The sequence below is a fragment of the Halictus rubicundus genome, chromosome 14 (assembly GCF_050948215.1).
Source record: "Halictus rubicundus isolate RS-2024b chromosome 14, iyHalRubi1_principal, whole genome shotgun sequence".
NCBI lineage: Eukaryota > Metazoa > Arthropoda > Insecta > Hymenoptera > Halictidae > Halictus > Halictus rubicundus.
In genome coordinates this window covers 2525751-2546299 of record NC_135162.1, presented here as the reverse complement: position 1 = coordinate 2546299, position 20549 = coordinate 2525751, and the positions used below count along the sequence as shown (strand labels likewise).

The following is a 20549-nucleotide window of genomic DNA, read 5'->3' as shown; positions in this document are numbered from 1 at the left end:
TCCAAAGCCTGGCGTGAGCAGATCACCGAGGTCGTCTGGGTTAGATGGGGGGGCACCCGCCCCCGCCCCCGCCCCCCAAACAACATCTAACCCAAACCAACACCCTACCACTTCACGGGTGTTCACCTCGGTGATCAGGACGGCGGCATCGCCATCCTACGCCGCCGTCACAGCGGGCGCGGCGGTGGTCACAAACACATCACCAGGAGACCGCCCAGAAGGAAGAATGCTGCGGTCAATGTCTCGGGCATCATCGCTCCCGCCCGAGTACTTGGCCGCAGCAATTAGCAGTCCTTCACCTACCACCACCACGAGAACCTCCCCCCCTGCTTGGTCATCCCCACCCACTATTTGTGGGGAGCAGGGGGGAGCGAAGGGCTGCTGCGCGGTCTCCTGCGTGGCACTAACCACGCTGACCACGACCACCGTCACGACCACTGCCAGCGGGGGGCCTATCATGACCTCGAGGCCCCTCGCGGGGGGAGTGGAGAGGGCACAGAAGAGGACGAGGCTCACGCCAGCGGTCCTCTCCCTCCCCCCCATCGAGGAAGTGGCAGGGTCGCCTGGTCCCGCAAGGACAGCTCCTTCTCCCCCTCCGGCCACCCGGGGGAGCGAAGAGGAGAGGGGAGAAGAGGTGGGGAGGAAGGAGGAAGAGGATCCCTCCCCACTGCCGTGGCAGGTTGTTGCCGGCAGGCGCCGATCATCTGGGCGCCTGTCCCCGCTGCCAACATCCCCGTCGTCGTCGCCGAGGTCGTCCCAGAGGAGGACGCCGTCGCCGTCGAGGACAACACCCCGCAGCTCACCAGCGGGGGACAGGAGGACGCCGGCCGCACCCCTGCGACCAACAGCGAGGGACCAGCGTTCTCTACCGGCCCCACCAGCTCCCAACGTCAGCGGAGCCTTGGAGGAGGCCACTCCCACCACCACCGTCACCACGCGAAGGGGCGGAGCCGCTCGCCGGTGGCCATTGGCAGGAGGTAGCCGCAACACCCAACAGAGGGTAAGTGCTGAGCGGGCCCCTGCCAACGCCGCGCGGATGGACCGGCACCGCGAATTACGCGATTTGAATGTCCGCTTGGGAGGGTACGCGTCGCGTTTTCGTAGTGTGGGTGGGAACAATAACCCTGGGAGCTCGCTCCCGGGTGGTAGCACGAGGGGGATAACGGTCCCCACGGGGCAGACTAATGCTCCTGGGGGCGTTGCTGGAGGACCCGCGGCCCTCCAGACACCGCAGGGACGGCAGCAGCCTGTGCCGGCTGGCCAGCCCAATCCTCGCCAGCGCGCATCCCGACGGAGGGAGCAAGCCGCACTGGAGAGAGAGAGGGAGCTACTGGTCAGTTTGGCTGGGGCTGCTGACAATCCTCAAGACCTGGAGGAAGCTGCAGCGCAAATCGCTGCCTTCTTCCAGGGATTCCGGACCCGACCTGCGGGGAACGGAGGAGACGGGGACGTAAGACCAGCAAACCCCGCGAGGGCGAGGGGGCGTGTCGCGAACTCGTCAGGGACACGCCCTCCCGGTCGTACCGGCTTGGAGACCGATAGGAGAACGGACCAAGTCAAGGAGGCTACGCGTCTCCACAGGCTGTTCCGGCAGAACCGCAGGCGTGCGGTCCAGGAGGTGCTCATGGGCGCCCCTGAGCAATGCGAAGTTGCCAGGGAGCGCGTCATGCAGCACTTCCTCGACATGTACTCACCTGCGAGTGAGCCGCAAGCCTCTGGGCCCCTTGGCTTTCCTTCAGAGGCTCCGACAGCAGCAAGCGGCGAGGCATTGATCCGGCCTTTTGAAGTGAGTGAGGTAGACCGACGGATCCGGCGGATGTCAAACTCCGCGCCAGGACCCGACGGTCTGACTTACCGTGACCTTCGGAAGGCTGATCCGAGCTGCGTCGTCTTGACTGCCTTCTTCAACCTTTGCCGCAGGTTGGAGTCGGTCCCTTCTTCCTGGAAGGTCTCCAACACCGTGTTAATTCACAAAAAGGGCGATCGGGGGGACCTGTCGAACTGGCGACCACTTGCCATGTCCGACACCACCCCCAAACTCTTCGCGGCGGTGCTGGCTGACCGTCTAGTGTCGTGGGCCCTCCATAATGGGAGGCTCAGCCCCCAGCAGAAGGGTTTCCTGCCGTGTGAGGGTTGCTACGAGCACAACTTCGCGCTGCAGGAGATCCTGAACGACGCTCGCAGGGGCAGGCGTCAGGTGGTGGTGGCATGGCTGGACTTGTCGAACGCGTTCGGCTCGATCCCCCATTCCACCATCTACCGTGCCTTTGCTGAGGCCGGCGTTCCCCTCCCCTTCCGCAATATTGTGGAAGGGATGTATGACGGATGCACCACCCGGGTGCGAACCTCACAGGGCTACACTGACCCTGTCCCCATTCTCTCCGGAGTCAAGCAGGGCTGTCCGTTGAGCCCTGTGGCGTTTAACCTCGCCCTGGAACCGGTCCTGAGGGCGGTAACCGCGACCTCGGCGGGTTACACGCTACACGGCCAACGATACTCGGTTTTGGCCTACGCCGACGATCTGGCGTTGACTGCCGATTCTCCGGAGGGAATGGAAACACTGTTACGAACAGTGGAAGCTGCGGCAAGTGGGGTTGGACTTCGGTTCAACCCGGCGAAGTGTGCAACACTGCATCAGGACAGCAGAGGCACTCGCCGGGTACACCCTACTTGCTTCAGCTTGCAGGGTCAAGGGGTTAAAGCCCTGGCAGCAGGTGCGCCATATGAGCACCTTGGAGTCCCCACAGGATTTCAGGTCAGGCAGACCCCGCTCGCGACGATCGAGGAGCTTGTCCGGGATCTCCGGGCCGTGGATCGCTCTCTCCTCGCCCCGTGGCAAAAGTGTGAGGCGGTGAGATCATTTATATTGCCCCGCCTCGACTTCATGCTACGGGGAGCCCATGTGGAGAAAGGTCCCCTCAAGGAAGTCGACAGGCTTGTTCGCAAGCTTGCCAAGTCCTGGCTCAACCTCCCTCAGAGAGCCAGCGCGGAGGTAGTCTACCTCCCTCCCAAAAAGGGGGGGTGTGGACTGCTTCCGCTTGCGGACCTGGCCGACGCACTGGTCATCGGACATGCATTCCGTCTACTGACGGCATCGGACCCGATGATCAGTGGGCTGGCCAGAGAATCTCTGAGCGAGGCGGTAGCCAGGAAGATCGGTAGGACACCCACCGATCAGGACCTGGCGATGTACCTCTCCGGCTCGCTGGAGGGGGAATTCGCCAGGGACGGAGGGGACTTCTCGACTCTGTGGTCGAGAGCACGAAACGCGGCACGGCGATCGGGAGAAATGCTCCAATTGCGTTGGGAGTGGTGCGCTGCCCGGCGCGAACTGGGTATTAGACTCCGGGGCTCACGCGGGCGCACGGTGGTTGTAACACCGAAGGTGCGGGACCAGGTGTTGCACCGTTTGAGAGCGGCAGTGACAGAGTTCTATGCCGAACGTCTGGGCAAAAAGCCCGATCAGGGGAAGGTCTTCGGGGTGTCGTCGCGGGATAGCGCATCAAATCACTTTCTCCGCGGCGGCAGTTTCACCCGCTTCGCTGATTGGCGCTTCATCCACCGAGCTCGCCTCAACGTCTTGCCTCTTAATGGGGCAAGGCGGTGGGGCGAGGGTGATAAGCGTTGCCGGCGATGCGGGGAGGCCCTGGAGACCTTACCCCATGTAATCTGTCACTGCCGGCCTCACTCGGCCGCCTGGCAACTGCGCCACGATGCCATCGTCTCGAGAATATCTCGAGCCTGCCGACTGCCGGGGACATTAAGGGTTAATAAAAGGGTCGAGGGTCTCACCGGCGAGTTGGAGGCTTTGCGTCCTGACATTGTTGTCAGACACGAGCCTTCGAAAAGCGTCGTGATCGTCGACGTGACCGTGGCCTTCGAGAACGGCATCGAAGCCTTCGAAGCCGCTAGGGAGAGGAAGAGGGCGAAATACCTCCCTATCGGCGCCGTTCTCGAAGGACGGGGCTACCGAGTCGTGACCGACGCGATCGTTGTTGGGGCTCTCGGCTCCTGGGATCAGGCCAATGAGGCGGTGCTCAGGCTCCTGCGTGTGAGTAAGAAGTACGCGGGCCTGATGCGCCGTCTCATTGTGTCTGAGACCATTCGCTGGGGCCGGGACATCTACGTGGAGCATGTGTCGGGGGTCCGCCAGTACGCGGCTCCTCCTCCCGGTGTCCCCACCGCGGCACCGCCCCTACCCCCACCAGAGGTGACAGTCGCCCCTCCTCCGGAATTGCCCTCCTCGACCAACGAGGAAGTCGCGCCCCGAATAAATAGCCGCGACGAGGCTAACAACGGGCACGAGGCCCAAACATTGACTCAGGGCCCTTCTGGCCCTGTGCATGACGTGTAGTGCGGCAGCGGCGCCATGCGAGGTGCCGCGCCCACTAGTTTTTATTATTTTATTTTATTTTATTATATTTTATATGATATATATTATATTTATATTTTTACACCTATACACTTATATTTTTACATATCTATATACATTTTAGCGAGGGCAAATGGCTCGCCGCACGTCACTATTCTATCTTCTCTTTATTTTCTTATTTATATTACTTTCTAGTCATTCTCTTTTAAGTTATTTTATCTATTCTATTGTTTTTTCTCCTGTTCTTTCCTCTTTTTATACTTTTTAGTTTCGTTTATTTTGTGTTTAATCATCTAGTCATCTCCCTTAGTATATAAGTATCTTAATCTTCCTAGCGTGCAGCGGGCCATTACAATATTGATAATTTTAACTTTATTTCTTTTTAAGCTATCCGACCAGGTCCCACTATGGGACCGGAATGATTTTATTTATTTATTGACGTGTGTGTGTCTGTGTGTGTGTGCGTCTGCGACTTATTTATTTTATTTATTATAAAAAATAAAAACATTAGCCACGCAGGGGACCCGATGCCCCCGCGCCGCACACCCCACCACCAAATAATTAATTGTATTTTGTAGCGGGGCGCCTAAAAGGGCACCCCCATATAAGCCCTCGCCAAAAGGCGAGTATGTTATACTGCCCCCGGGTACCTATGTAACCCGGGGGACAATTGCTTGAATAAAGTGCCTTTTTATCTGTTCTTATCAGCTTAATATCTGATACACTCCCCATCGGGGAGTCAGAATATTAACTCGATTTTTGGAATTTGACGGAGCGGTCGGGGCTTGCTCCCCCTCGGTCACGGGTCGGCCACGCATTGCAGTGCCGTGTGGATTGGCCCAATTAGCTTATATAAAGCATAATATCCGCTTATTCCACAGCCCGTCAGACTTCCAGAAATCGAGGAAAGATTCTCGACTCCCCGAAACAGCAAAAAATTTGAATTTTTCGTTTCGCGCGAAGTCCGACGGGTGCCGCGACCCCAAAACGCGAGTTAAAACGCGAGTTATAGCAAGTGGAGTGCTAAGTGCACTCGTTTAAAAGGATTACGCAAGAGCCGAGGAGCGATCGGGGCGCGACCAGCCGCCGACGAGGAGGACCACCGACGATCAAAAGCGCCTCCACCGAAACCGGACCTCCGGGAAACCGACCACCTGTACGGGGAACCCGAGCGGGGTAAGTGGTCGAAACCCTCTCTCTGTATCTCTTTAATTTCTGTCTATTCCCCCGTGTACTTGTAACGGTGTCATTTGGACTCTCTTTGTCCAGGTGCCCGTTTTCAAATACACGGTAAACCCCGTTGACCTCCCCTTTCCGTTCGTTGTTGTGTGTCTTTGTTCTGCCGACGATTGGCACCTGTGCTAACCGTCGATCAGAGCGAAACACAAACAATTAACGGCTCCTTCCCGGTCGCTAGGAACGAAATTTCTGGAAATTTCGATCCGGATCACATAAGTGACAGGTGGAAACGATTCGGCAAATTTCGCAATTAAATTAATCAATTAACTCGACGGCTGTTTAAACAATCAGCTCGCTGGTTGTTTAATACGGTTCCCGAGTTAACAGATTTTATTTATTGCGAAATTGGGGCGCAAGCCTGTGCCGACAGTTTAATAAACTAATATTTAACATCTCGTTGAATATCGGCACGTCGGAGCGTCTCCTACTTCGTCGAAATTGTACTCCGTTTCGGAATAAGCCAGGAATATTGTTCCTGAGCCAAGACCAGCCGAATTGTTTAATCGGACTCGTTCGATTAAATTAATTCGGCTCTGATTTCCTATCAGTCACCGATCCGTGTAGGCCTCAGATATTCCTTAGCCCCGTGCTAAGGAAATTTTCTGAGTACCGCCAAGTATCGGTGCAGCCCTCTAGCGGTGGGTCCTTGCACGAGAAGCTCGAAAGAGTTTCTCGACCGCCCGCTAGGTGTCCCCCTTGGACAGGCTCTACTCTGTCCAAGGTAGAGTCCTACTATCGCTGTTATCTTCTCTCCCTTTCTAACCTCCATCTGTCATCCGCTCTCTTTCTATCTTTACCCGTTTCATACTTCTCTCGGTCTATCTCTTTAATTTTTCTCTTTCCCGTTTCGGCCACTTGCTTTATTATATCTTAATTGGTATATTTAGTTGACTAATTTTAATTATTAATTATTTATTTATTTATTTAGACACCTATTTACACATTTTACCTTATTCACTCGTTTTAACTACATTTTAATCACCGTACTGTATATCACAGTGACTGCTTACATACCTAATTTAATTTTAAAACCGACACATTCAACTTTTACACGTATTTTATCGCATTTTACACCAACTTATTTTATTCTATTTTATTCTCATTCTTATTTTATTTTACTGTATTCTATTTTACTCTATCTTAACTCTAGTCATAGTTTATCTTTTATCTTGTTACTTTTACTCTTTGTACTCTGTGATATACTATACCATTTTAAACCTATTACTGTGATATCCACACATACGCTTATTGTTACATTTTACTCTTTATTTTATGTCTAGTCTTATTCCTATTTTTCTATTTTTATTCTAGTCTCTCTCAGCTTTATTCTTCTCTGATTAAATTCTGATCACCTAGTCAACTGTCTATGCCAATTTCGACACCGTTAAATACTGCGTCTCATCCGCTCTGTCTATTTTATTCTATTTTATTACATTTTACTCTGCTTTATATTACCTCACACTATTTTACGTTACTAACATCACTACTTAATCACATTTTATCTATTTACATACACACCTACTGTGATACATTGACGACGACTGATTCTGTTTATTTATTTATTTACTTAGACAGATCTAGTCACTTCGTTGATTTTAATTACTATATTTTGACACTCGTGATTAAGACTAAGTGATTTTAACCTGGTTTTATTTATTTATTTATTTATTTATTTATTCATACACGCATTTACCCAGTGACTGACAGATATACCTATCTATTTATTTACTTATTTATTTATTTATTTATTTATTTACTTACACCTATTGTTTTATTTTATTGTAATCTGCGCCTCCTCAACTTAATAATCTATCTATTTATCTTCTACCGCTCGTAGTCAACCCCGTACAGGTCGATCCAAAAATGGCAGGGCAAAGCAGTAGCCCTATTACAATATATATAGATTTCCCGTTCCCGGAGGAATTCCGATGCCCGGAATGCTACGGCAAACCGGGCATGAAGCTCGGTGGGGCGTATAAGTCCCATTCCGACCTGGCAAAGCACGCCAAGAAATACCACCCCGGACATAGTATCGTTCATCGGTGCGGCGAGTGTGGTGAGCCTGGCACGGGCAGATATGCCCTAAAAGCAGTAAAGACTCACCACGCCGCCGCACACGCGAGTACGGGTGGGCCAGGTCGGGGTGGGACCAGCAGAACAATTACCGGTTCTGCCAGCAACCGGACAACCGGTGCTCGGTCCTCCTCCTCTGCGACTGGCACTAATTCCTCGGGCCGAGGGAGGCCCGAGTCAATTTTAAGGTTTTCCGCTGCGGCGGGAGCTGGAGGGGTCGCTACAACGACGACGGCCACGACAACGACGACGACGACGACAACAACGACGACGACAGCAACGACGACGACGACAGCAACGACGACGACTGCGAGTGGCCAGCGGCAGGCGGCGACGGCCCAGGAGATCAACACCTCCGGCGGGGCCGTACCACCAACATCGGGCCCCGCGACCACACCGACCACCAGTGTGGTCACCACTACGACGACGACGGCTTCGGCGACGACCCGCACGCTGACGTTGCAGCGCAAACTGCCCTTCGGCACGTCTGCAGCTGCGACGGGGACGACAGCGGGGACATCAACAAGGACAACGCTGGCAACGAGGACGAGGACGATCGTGGCGGTCCCACGACCTACCCCCAGGCCATCCATCACGCCACCACCACCATCGGCGTCCCTGGGGGCCAGGCCGAAGGTTGCGGCGGCACTAGTGGCTCCCCTTCGGAAGTCACTGACGCCGCCGCCCCCTCTGGCCGCCTCCAGGGCGAAGACCACCCCTGCAGCAGCAGCAGCAACGTCCGGGAGGAAATCCCAGACGCCACCACCACCTGGAGCGTCGAGGAGGACCCAGGCAGGGGTAGCAGCAGCCGGGACCGCCACGAAGAAGACGCCCACGCCCCCACCAGCAGCAGCAACAACAACAGCAACAAGGAGCAGCCTGTCGCGGCGAAGCAACGAGGCTGCCCTGGCACCGACACCACCAGGGACCAGGAATGCGCCCGCCAAGCGCACCACGACCGGGCCCGGAGCCGCCCAACGATCCAGCCCGGGCTCATCGGCACGCAAGTCGACCCCCGATAAGCACGCCACCAACACTACTGGTGGCGTGGCAAGGAGGACGAGGGGGTCGACTGTCTCCCCCAAGACCAGGTCCCCGCCCACCAGCCCAAGGGGACCGGTCACGAGGAGCGCGGCGAGGAACAGGAGGGGAGCCAGCGTGCCGATCGAGCTCGGGGACATCAAGATGCGGACGATGACCCTCACCACCACCAAGAGGAAGGCGGCTCCAAAGCCTGGCGTGAGCAGATCACCGAGGTCGTCTGGGTTAGATGGGGGGGCACCCGCCCCCGCCCCCGCCCCCCAAACAACATCTAACCCAAACCAACCCCAATCACCACCACGAGTATTTACCTCGGTGATCAGGACGGCGGCATCACCATCATACGCCGCCGTCACGGCGGGCGCAGCGGTGGTCACGACAACACCACCAGGAGACCGCCCAGAAGGAAGAACGCTGCGGTCGATGACTCGGGCCTCGTCACTCCCGCCCGAGTTCATGACCGTAGCGAGCAGCAGCCCATCCCTCATCACCACAACGAGGGACTCCCCCCCTGCTCACTCACCCCCACCGACCATCTGTTGGAAGCAGGGGGGAGTGGAGGGCTGCTGCGCGGTCTCCTGCGTGGCTCCGGCCACGCTGACCACGACCACCGTCACGACCACTGCCAGCGGGGGGCCCATCATGACATCGAGGCCCCTCGCGGGGGGAGTGGAGAGGATACAGAAGAGGACGAGGCTTATACCGGCAGTCCTCTCCCTCCCCCCCATCGAGGAAGTGGCAGGGTCACCTGGTCCCGCCAGGACAGCTCCTTCTCCCCCTCCGGCCATCCGGGGGAACGAAGAGGAGAGGGGAGAAGAGGTGGGGAGGAAGGAGGAAGAAGATCCCTCCCCACTGCCGTGGCAGGTTGTTCCCCACAGGCGTCGAGCATCCGGACGCCTGTCCCCGCTGTCGCCATCCCCGTCGTCGTCGCCGGAGTCGTCCAGGAGGATGACGCCGTCGTCGCCGAGGACGACAACACCCCGCAGCTCACCAGCGGGGGACAGGAGGACGCCGGCCGCACCCCTCCGACCATCAGCGAGGGACCAGCGTTCTCCACCGGCCCCACCAGCTCCCAACGCCAGCGGAGCCTCGGAGGAGGCCACTCCCACCACCACCGTCACCACGCGAAGGGGCGGAGCCACTCGCCGGTGGCCATTGGCAGGAGGTAGCCGCAACACCCAACAGAGGGTAAGTGCTGAGCGGGCCCCTGCCAACGCCGCGCGGATGGACCGGCACCGCGAATTACGCGATTTGAATGTCCGCTTGGGAGGGTTCGCGTCGCGTTTTCGTTCAGTGGGTGGGAACAATAACCCTGGGAGCTCGCTCCCGGGTTGTAGCACGAGGGGGATAACGGTCCCCACGGGGCAGACTAATGCTCCTGGGGGCGTTGCTGGAGGACCCGCGGCCCTCCAGACACCGCAGGGACGGCAGCAGCCTGTGCCTGCTGGCCAGCCCAATCCTCGCCAGCGCGCATCCCGACGGAGGGAGCAAGCCGCACTGGAGAGAGAGAGGGAGCTACTGGTCAGTTTGGCTGGGGCTGCTGACAATCCTCAAGACCTGGAGGAAGCTGCAGCGCAAATCGCTGCCTTCTTCCAGGGATTCCGGACCCGACCTGCGGGGAACGGAGGAGACGGGGGCGTAAGACCAGCAAACCCCGCGAGGACGAGGGGGCGTGTCGCGAACTCGTCAGGGACACGCCCTCCCGGTCGTACCGGCTTGGAGACCGATAGGAGAACGGACCAAGTCAAGGAGGCTACGCGTCTCCAGAGGCTGTTCCGGCAGAACCGCAGGCGTGCGGTCCAGGAGGTGCTCATGGGCGCCCCTGAGCAATGCGAAGTTGCCAGGGAGCGCGTCATGCAGCACTTCCTCGACATGTACTCACCTGCGAGTGAGCCACAAGCCTCTGGGCCCCTTGGCTTTCCCTCAGAGGCTCCGACAGCAGCAAGCGGCGAGGCTTTGGTCCGGCCTTTTGAAGTGAGTGAGGTAGACCGACGGATCCGGCGAATGTCAAACTCCGCGCCAGGACCCGACGGTCTGACTTACCGTGACCTTCGGAAGGCCGACCCGAGCTGCGTCGTCTTGACTGCGTTTTTCAACCTCTGCCGTAGGTTGGAGTCGGTCCCTTCTTCCTGGAAGGTCTCCAACACTGTGTTGATTCACAAAAAGGGCGATCGGGGGGACCTGTCGAACTGGCGACCACTTGCCATGTCCGACACTACCCCTAAACTCTTCGCGGCGGTGCTGGCCGACCGTTTAGTGTCGTGGGCCCTCCACAATGGGAGGCTTAGCCCCCAGCAGAAGGGTTTCCTGCCGTGTGAGGGTTGCTATGAGCATAACTTCACGCTGCAGGAAATCCTGAACGACGCTCGCAGGGGCAGGCGTCAGGTGGTGGTGGCGTGGCTGGACTTGTCGAACGCGTTCGGCTCGATTCCCCACTCCACCATCTACCGCGCTTTCGCTGAGGCCGGCGTTCCCCTCCCCTTCCGCAACATTGTGGAAGGGATGTACGATGGATGCACCACCCGGGTGCGAACCTCACAGGGCTTCACCGACCCTGTCCCCATTCTTTCCGGTGTTAAGCAGGGCTGCCCGTTGAGCCCTGTAGCGTTCAACCTAGCCTTGGAACCGGTCCTGAGGGCGGTAACCGCGACCTCGGCGGGCTACACGCTGCACGGCCAACGTTATTCAGTGCTGGCCTACGCAGATGACCTGGCGTTAACTGCTGATTCACCGGAAGGAATGGAAACACTGTTACGAACAGTGGAAGCTGCGGCAAATGGGGTTGGACTTCGGTTCAACCCGGCGAAGTGTGCAACACTGCACCAGGACAGCAGAGGCACTCGCCGGGTACTCCCTACTTGCTTCAGCTTGCAGGGTCAAGGGGTTAAAGCCCTGGCAGCAGGTACGCCATACGAGCACCTTGGAGTCCCCACAGGATTTCAGGTCAGGCAGACCCCGCTCGCGACGATCGAGGAGCTTGTCCGGGATCTCCGGGCCGTGGATCGCTCTCTCCTCGCCCCGTGGCAAAAATGTGAGGCGGTGAGCTCGTTTATATTGCCCCGCCTCGACTTCATGCTGCGGGGAGCCCATGTTGAGAAGGGCCCCCTCAAGGAAGTCGACAAGCTTGTACGCAAGCTTGCCAAATCCTGGCTCAACCTCCCTCAGAGAGCCAGCGCGGAGATAGTCTACCTCCCTCCCAAAAGGGGGGGGTGTGGACTGCTTCCGCTTGCGGACCTGGCCGACGCACTGGTCATCGGACACGCATTCCGTCTACTGACGGCATCGGACCCGATGATCAGTGGGCTGGCCAGAGAATCTCTGAGCGAGGCGGTAGCCAGGAAGATCGGTAGGTCACCCACCGATCAGGACCTGGCAACGTACCTCTCCGGCTCGCTGGAGGGGGAATTTGCCAGGGACGGGGGGGACTTCTCGACTCTGTGGTCGAGAGCACGAAACGCGGCACGGCGATCGGGAGAAATGCTCCAATTGCGTTGGGAGTGGTGCGCTGCCCGGCGCGAATTGGGTCTTAGACTCCGGGGCTCACGCGGGCGCACGGTGGTTGTAACACCGAAGGTGCGGGACCAGGTGTTGCACCGTTTGAGAGCGGCAGTGACAGAGTTCTATGCCGAACGTCTGGGCAAAAAGCCCGATCAGGGGAAGGTCTTCGGGGTGTCGTCGCGGGATAGCGCATCAAATCACTTTCTCCGCGGCGGCAGTTTCACCCGCTTCGCTGATTGGCGCTTCATCCACCGAGCTCGCCTCAACGTCTTGCCTCTTAATGGGGCAAGGCGGTGGGGCGAGGGTGATAAGCGTTGCCGGCGATGCGGGGAGGCCCTGGAGACCCTACCCCATGTAATCTGTCACTGCCGGCCTCACTCGGCCGCCTGGCAACTGCGCCACGATGCCATCGTCTCGAGAATATCTCGAGCCTGCCGACTGCCGGGGACATTAAGGGTTAATAAAAGGGTCGAGGGTCTCACCGGCGAGTTGGAGGCTCTGCGTCCTGACATGGTTGTCAGACACGAGCCTTCGAAAAGCGTCGTGATCGTCGACGTGACCGTGGCCTTCGAGAACGGCATCGAAGCCTTCGAAGCCGCTAGGGAGAGGAAGAGGGCGAAATACCTCCCTATCGGCGCCGTTCTCGAAGGACAGGGCTACCGAGTCGTGACCGACGCGATCGTTGTTGGGGCTCTCGGCTCCTGGGATCAGGCCAATGAGGCGGTGCTCAGGCTCCTGCGTGTGAGTAAGAAGTACGCGGGCCTGATGCGCCGTCTCATTGTGTCTGAGACCATTCGCTGGGGCCGGGACATCTACGTGGAGCATGTGTCGGGGGTCCGCCAGTACGCGGCTCCTCCTCCCGGTGTCCCCACCGCGGCACCGCCCCTACCCCCACCAGAGGTGACAGTCGCCCCTCCTCCGGAATTGCCCTCCTCGACCAACGAGGAAGTCGCGCCCCGAATAAATAGCCGCGACGAGGCTAACAACGGGCACGAGGCCCAAACATTGACTCAGGGCCCTTCTGGCCCTGTGCATGACGTGTAGTGCGGCAGCGGCGCCATGCGAGGTGCCGCGCCCACTAGTTTTTATTATTTTATTTTATTATATTTTATATGATATATATTATATTTATATTTTTACACCTATACACTTATATTTTTACATATCTATATACATTTTAGCGAGGGCAAATGGCTCGCCGCACGTCACTATTCTATCTTCTCTTTATTTTCTTATTTATATTACTTTCTAGTCATTCTCTTTTAAGTTATTTTATCTATTTTATTGTTTTTTCTCCTGTTCTTTCCTCTTTTTATACTTTTTAGTTTCGTTTATTTTGTGTTTAATCATCTAGTCATCTCCCTTAGTATATAAATATCTTAATCTTCCTAGCGTGCAGCGGGCCATTACAATATTGATAATTTTAACTTTATTTCTTTTTAAGCTATCCGACCAGGTCCCACTATCGGACCGGAATGATTTTATTTATTTATTGACGTGTGTGTGTCTGTGTGTGTGTGCGTCTGCGACTTATTTATTTTATTTATTATAAAAAATAAAAACATTAGCCACGCAGGGGACCCGATGCCCCCGCGCCGCACACCCCACCACCAAATAATTAATTGTATTTTGTAGCGGGGCGCCTAAAAGGGCACCCCCATATAAGCCCTCGCCAAAAGGCGAGTATGTTATACTGCCCCCGGGTACCTATGTAACCCGGGGGACAATTGCTTGAATAAAGTGCCTTTTTATCTGTTCTTATCAGCTTAATATCTGATACACTCCCCATCGGGGAGTCAGAATATTAACTCGATTTTTGGAATTTGACGGAGCGGTCGGGGCTTGCTCCCCCTCGGTCACGGGTCGGCCACGCATTGCAGTGCCGTGTGGATTGGCCCAATTAGCTTATATAAAGCATAATATCCGCTTATTCCACAGCCCGTCAGACTTCCAGAAATCGAGGAAAGATTCTCGACTCCCCGAAACAGCAAAAAATTTGAATTTTTCGTTTCGCGCGAAGTCCGACGGGTGCCGCGACCCCAAAACGCGAGTTAAAACGCGAGTTATAGCAAGTGGAGTGCTAAGTGCACTCGTTTAAAAGGATTACGCAAGAGCCGAGGAGCGATCGGGGCGCGACCAGCCGCCGACGAGGAGGACCACCGACGATCAAAAGCGCCTCCACCGAAACCGGACCTCCGGGAATTACGACACCTGTACGGGGAACCCGAGCGGGGTAAGTGGTCGAAACCCTCTCTCTGTATCTCTTTAATTTCTGTCTATTCCCCCGTGTACTTGTAACGGTGTCATTTGGACTCTCTTTGTCCAGGTGCCCGTTTTCAAATACACGGTAAACCCCGTTGACCTCCCCTTTCCGTTCGTTGTTGTGTGTCTTTGTTCTGCCGACGATTGGCACCTGTGCTAACCGTCGATCAGAGCGAAACACAAACAATTAACGGCTCCTTCCCGGTCGCTCGGAACGAAATTTCTGGAAATTTCGATCCGGATCACATAAGTGACAGGTGGAAACGTTTCGACAAATTTCGCAATTAAATTAATCAATTAACTCGACGGCTGTTTAAACAATCAGCTCGCTGGTTGTTTAATACGGTTCCCGAGTTTCTAGATTTTATTTATTGCGAAATTGGGGCGCAAGTCTGTGCCGGTAGTTTATTAAAAGTAATATTCAACATCTCTTGTTAAATACCGGCACGTCGGAGCGTTTCTCGCTTCGTCGAAATTGTACTCCGTTTCGGAATAAGCCAGGAATATTGTTCCTGAGCCAAGACCAGCCGAATTGTTTAATCGGACTCGTTCGATTAAAATTAATTCGGCTCTGATTTCCTATCAGTCACCGATCCGTGTAGGCCTCAGATATTCCTTAGCCCCGTGCTAAGGAAATTTTCTGAGTACCGCCAAGTATCGGTGCAGCCCTCTAGCGGTGGGTCCTTGCACGAGAAGCTCGAAAGAGTTTCTCGACCGCCCGCTAGGTGTCCCCCTTGGACAGGCTCTACTCTGTCCAAGGTAGAGTCCTACTATCGCTGTTATCTTCTCTCCCTTTCTAACCTCCATCTGTCATCCGCTCTCTTTCTATCTTTACCCGTTTCATACTTCTCTCGGTCTATCTCTTTAATTTTTCTCTTTCCCGTTTCGGCCACTTGCTTTATTATATCTTAATTGGTATATTTAGTTGACTAATTTTAATTATTAATTATTTATTTATTTATTTAGACACCTATTTACACATTTTACCTTATTCACTCGTTTTAACTACATTTTAATCACCGTACTGTATATCACAGTGACTGCTTACATACCTAATTTAATTTTAAAACCGACACATTCAACTTTTACACGTATTTTATCGCATTTTACACCAACTTATTTTATTCTATTTTATTCTCATTCTTATTTTATTTTACTGTATTCTATTTTACTCTATCTTAACTCTAGTCATAGTTTATCTTTTATCTTGTTACTTTTACTCTTTGTACTCTGTGATATACTATACCATTTTAAACCTATTACTGTGATATCCACACATACGCTTATTGTTACATTTTACTCTTTATTTTATGTCTAGTCTTATTCCTATTTTTCTATTTTTATTCTAGTCTCTCTCAGCTTTATTCTTCTCTGATTAAATTCTGATCACCTAGTCAACTGTCTATGCCAATTTCGACACCGTTAAATACTGCGTCTCATCCGCTCTGTCTATTTTATTCTATTTTATTACATTTTACTCTGCTTTATATTACCTCACACTATTTTACGTTACTAACATCACTACTTAATCACATTTTATCTATTTACATACACACCTACTGTGATACATTGACGACGACTGATTCTGTTTATTTATTTATTTACTTAGACAGATCTAGTCACTTCGTTGATTTTAATTACTATATTTTGACACTCGTGATTAAGACTAAGTGATTTTAACCTGGTTTTATTTATTTATTTATTTATTTATTTATTCATACACGCATTTACCCAGTGACTGACAGATATACCTATCTATTTATTTACTTATTTATTTATTTATTTATTTATTTACTTACACCTATTGTTTTATTTTATTGTAATCTGCGCCTCCTCAACTTAATAATCTATCTATTTATCTTCTACCGCTCGTAGTCAACCCCGTACAGGTCGATCCAAAAATGGCAGGGCAAAGCAGTAGCCCTATTACAATATATATAGATTTCCCGTTCCCGGAGGAATTCCGATGCCCGGAATGCTACGGCAAACCGGGCATGAAGCTCGGTGGGGCGTATAAGTCCCATTCCGACCTGGCAAAGCACGCCAAGAAATACCACCCCGGACATAGTATCGTTCATCGGTGCGGCGAGTGTGGTGAGCCTGGCACGGGCAGATATGCCCTAAAAGCAGTAAAGACTCACCACGCCGCCGCACACGCGAGTACGGGTGGGCCAGGTCGGGGTGGGACCAGCAGAACAATTACCGGTTCTGCCAGCAACCGGACAACCGGTGCTCGGTCCTCCTCCTCTGCGACTGGCACTAATTCCTCGGGCCGAGGGAGGCCCGAGTCAATTTTAAGGTTTTCCGCTGCGGCGGGAGCTGGAGGGGTCGCTACAACGACGACGGCCACGACAACGACGACGACGACGACAACAACGACGACGACAGCAACGACGACGACGACAGCAACGACGACGACTGCGAGTGGCCAGCGGCAGGCGGCGACGGCCCAGGAGATCAACACCTCCGGCGGGGCCGTACCACCAACATCGGGCCCCGCGACCACACCGACCACCAGTGTGGTCACCACTACGACGACGACGGCTTCGGCGACGACCCGCACGCTGACGTTGCAGCGCAAACTGCCCTTCGGCACGTCTGCAGCTGCGACGGGGACGACAGCGGGGACATCAACAAGGACAACGCTGGCAACGAGGACGAGGACGATCGTGGCGGTCCCACGACCTACCCCCAGGCCATCCATCACGCCACCACCACCATCGGCGTCCCTGGGGGCCAGGCCGAAGGTTGCGGCGGCACTAGTGGCTCCCCTTCGGAAGTCACTGACGCCGCCGCCCCCTCTGGCCGCCTCCAGGGCGAAGACCACCCCTGCAGCAGCAGCAGCAACGTCCGGGAGGAAATCCCAGACGCCACCACCACCTGGAGCGTCGAGGAGGACCCAGGCAGGGGTAGCAGCAGCCGGGACCGCCACGAAGAAGACGCCCACGCCCCCACCAGCAGCAGCAACAACAACAGCAACAAGGAGCAGCCTGTCGCGGCGAAGCAACGAGGCTGCCCTGGCACCGACACCACCAGGGACCAGGAATGCGCCCGCCAAGCGCACCACGACCGGGCCCGGAGCCGCCCAACGATCCAGCCCGGGCTCATCGGCACGCAAGTCGACCCCCGATAAGCACGCCACCAACACTACTGGTGGCGTGGCAAGGAGGACGAGGGGGTCGACTGTCTCCCCCAAGACCAGGTCCCCGCCCACCAGCCCAAGGGGACCGGTCACGAGGAGCGCGGCGAGGAACAGGAGGGGAGCCAGCGTGCCGATCGAGCTCGGGGACATCAAGATGCGGACGATGACCCTCACCACCACCAAGAGGAAGGCGGCTCCAAAGCCTGGCGTGAGCAGATCACCGAGGTCGTCTGGGTTAGATGGGGGGGCACCCGCCCCCGCCCCCGCCCCCCAAACAACATCTAACCCAAACCAACCCCAATCACCACCACGAGTATTTACCTCGGTGATCAGGACGGCGGCATCACCATCATACGCCGCCGTCACGGCGGGCGCAGCGGTGGTCACGACAACACCACCAGGAGACCGCCCAGAAGGAAGAACGCTGCGGTCGATGACTCGGGCCTCGTCACTCCCGCCCGAGTTCATGACCGTAGCGAGCAGCAGCCCATCCCTCATCACCACAACGAGGGACTCCCCCCCTGCTCACTCACCCCCACCGACCATCTGTTGGAAGCAGGGGGGAGTGGAGGGCTGCTGCGCGGTCTCCTGCGTGGCTCCGGCCACGCTGACCACGACCACCGTCACGACCACTGCCAGCGGGGGGCCCATCATGACATCGAGGCCCCTCGCGGGGGGAGTGGAGAGGATACAGAAGAGGACGAGGCTTATACCGGCAGTCCTCTCCCTCCCCCCCATCGAGGAAGTGGCAGGGTCACCTGGTCCCGCCAGGACAGCTCCTTCTCCCCCTCCGGCCATCCGGGGGAACGAAGAGGAGAGGGGAGAAGAGGTGGGGAGGAAGGAGGAAGAAGATCCCTCCCCACTGCCGTGGCAGGTTGTTCCCCACAGGCGTCGAGCATCCGGACGCCTGTCCCCGCTGTCGCCATCCCCGTCGTCGTCGCCGGAGTCGTCCAGGAGGATGACGCCGTCGTCGCCGAGGACGACAACACCCCGCAGCTCACCAGCGGGGGACAGGAGGACGCCGGCCGCACCCCTCCGACCATCAGCGAGGGACCAGCGTTCTCCACCGGCCCCACCAGCTCCCAACGCCAGCGGAGCCTCGGAGGAGGCCACTCCCACCACCACCGTCACCACGCGAAGGGGCGGAGCCACTCGCCGGTGGCCATTGGCAGGAGGTAGCCGCAACACCCAACAGAGGGTAAGTGCTGAGCGGGCCCCTGCCAACGCCGCGCGGATGGACCGGCACCGCGAATTACGCGATTTGAATGTCCGCTTGGGAGGGTTCGCGTCGCGTTTTCGTTCAGTGGGTGGGAACAATAACCCTGGGAGCTCGCTCCCGGGTTGTAGCACGAGGGGGATAACGGTCCCCACGGGGCAGACTAATGCTCCTGGGGGCGTTGCTGGAGGACCCGCGGCCCTCCAGACACCGCAGGGACGGCAGCAGCCTGTGCCTGCTGGCCAGCCCAATCCTCGCCAGCGCGCATCCCGACGGAGGGAGCAAGCCGCACTGGAGAGAGAGAGGGAGCTACTGGTCAGTTTGGCTGGGGCTGCTGACAATCCTCAAGACCTGGAGGAAGCTGCAGCGCAAATCGCTGCCTTCTTCCAGGGATTCCGGACCCGACCTGCGGGGAACGGAGGAGACGGGGGCGTAAGACCAGCAAACCCCGCGAGGACGAGGGGGCGTGTCGCGAACTCGTCAGGGACACGCCCTCCCGGTCGTACCGGCTTGGAGACCGATAGGAGAACGGACCAAGTCAAGGAGGCTACGCGTCTCCAGAGGCTGTTCCGGCAGAACCGCAGGCGTGCGGTCCAGGAGGTGCTCATGGGCGCCCCTGAGCAATGCGAAGTTGCCAGGGAGCGCGTCATGCAGCACTTCCTCGACATGTACTCACCTGCGAGTGAGCCACAAGCCTCTGGGCCCCTTGGCTTTCCCTCAGAGGCTCCGACAGCAGCAAGCGGCGAGGCTTTGGTCCGGCCTTTTGAAGTGAGTGAGGTAGACCGACGGATCCGGCGAATGTCAAACTCCGCGCCAGGACCCGACGGTCTGACTTACCGTGACCTTCGGAAGGCCGACCCGAGCTGCGTCGTCTTGACTGCGTTTTTCAACCTCTGCCGTAGGTTGGAGTCGGTCCCTTCTTCCTGGAAGGTCTCCAACACTGTGTTGATTCACAAAAAGGGCGATCGGGGGGACCTGTCGAACTGGCGACCACTTGCCATGTCCGACACTACCCCTAAACTCTTCGCGGCGGTGCTGGCCGACCGTTTAGTGTCGTGGGCCCTCCACAATGGGAGGCTTAGCCCCCAGCAGAAGGGTTTCCTGCCGTGTGAGGGTTGCTATGAGCATAACTTCACGCTGCAGGAAATCCTGAACGACGCTCGCAGGGGCAGGCGTCAGGTGGTGGTGGCGTGGCTGGACTTGTCGAACGCGTTCGGCTCGATTCCCCACTCCACCATCTACCGCGCTTTCGCTGAGGCCGGCGTTCCCCTCCCCTTCCGCAACATTGTGGAAGGGATGTACGATGGATGCACCACCCGGGTGCGAACCTCACAGGGCTTCACCGACCCTGTCCCCATTCTTTCCGGTGTTAAGCAGGGCTGCCCGTTGAGCCCTGTAGCGTTCAACCTAGCCTTGGAACCGGTCCTGAGGGCGGTAACCGCGACCTCGGCGGGCTACACGCTGCACGGCCAACGTTATTCAGTGCTGGCCTACGCAGATGACCTGGCGTTAACTGCTGATTCACCGGAAGGAATGGAAACACTGTTACGAACAGTGGAAGCTGCGGCAAATGGGGTTGGACTTCGGTTCAACCCGGCGAAGTGTGCAACACTGCACCAGGACAGCAGAGGCACTCGCCGGGTACTCCCTACTTGCTTCAGCTTGCAGGGTCAAGGGGTTAAAGCCCTGGCAGCAGGTACGCCATA

The 20549-nt window shown here is 56.2% G+C and overlaps 2 pseudogenes; both read left to right on the top strand.

The window, feature by feature from the left end:
* Nucleotides 1-5041: 5041 nt before the first annotated feature.
* On the top strand, nt 5042-5220 carry LOC143361143 (U2 spliceosomal RNA; annotated as a pseudogene).
* An 8729-nt stretch (nt 5221-13949) lies between these two features.
* LOC143361142 (U2 spliceosomal RNA) lies at nt 13950-14128 on the top strand (annotated as a pseudogene).
* Nucleotides 14129-20549: the final 6421 nt, after the last annotated feature.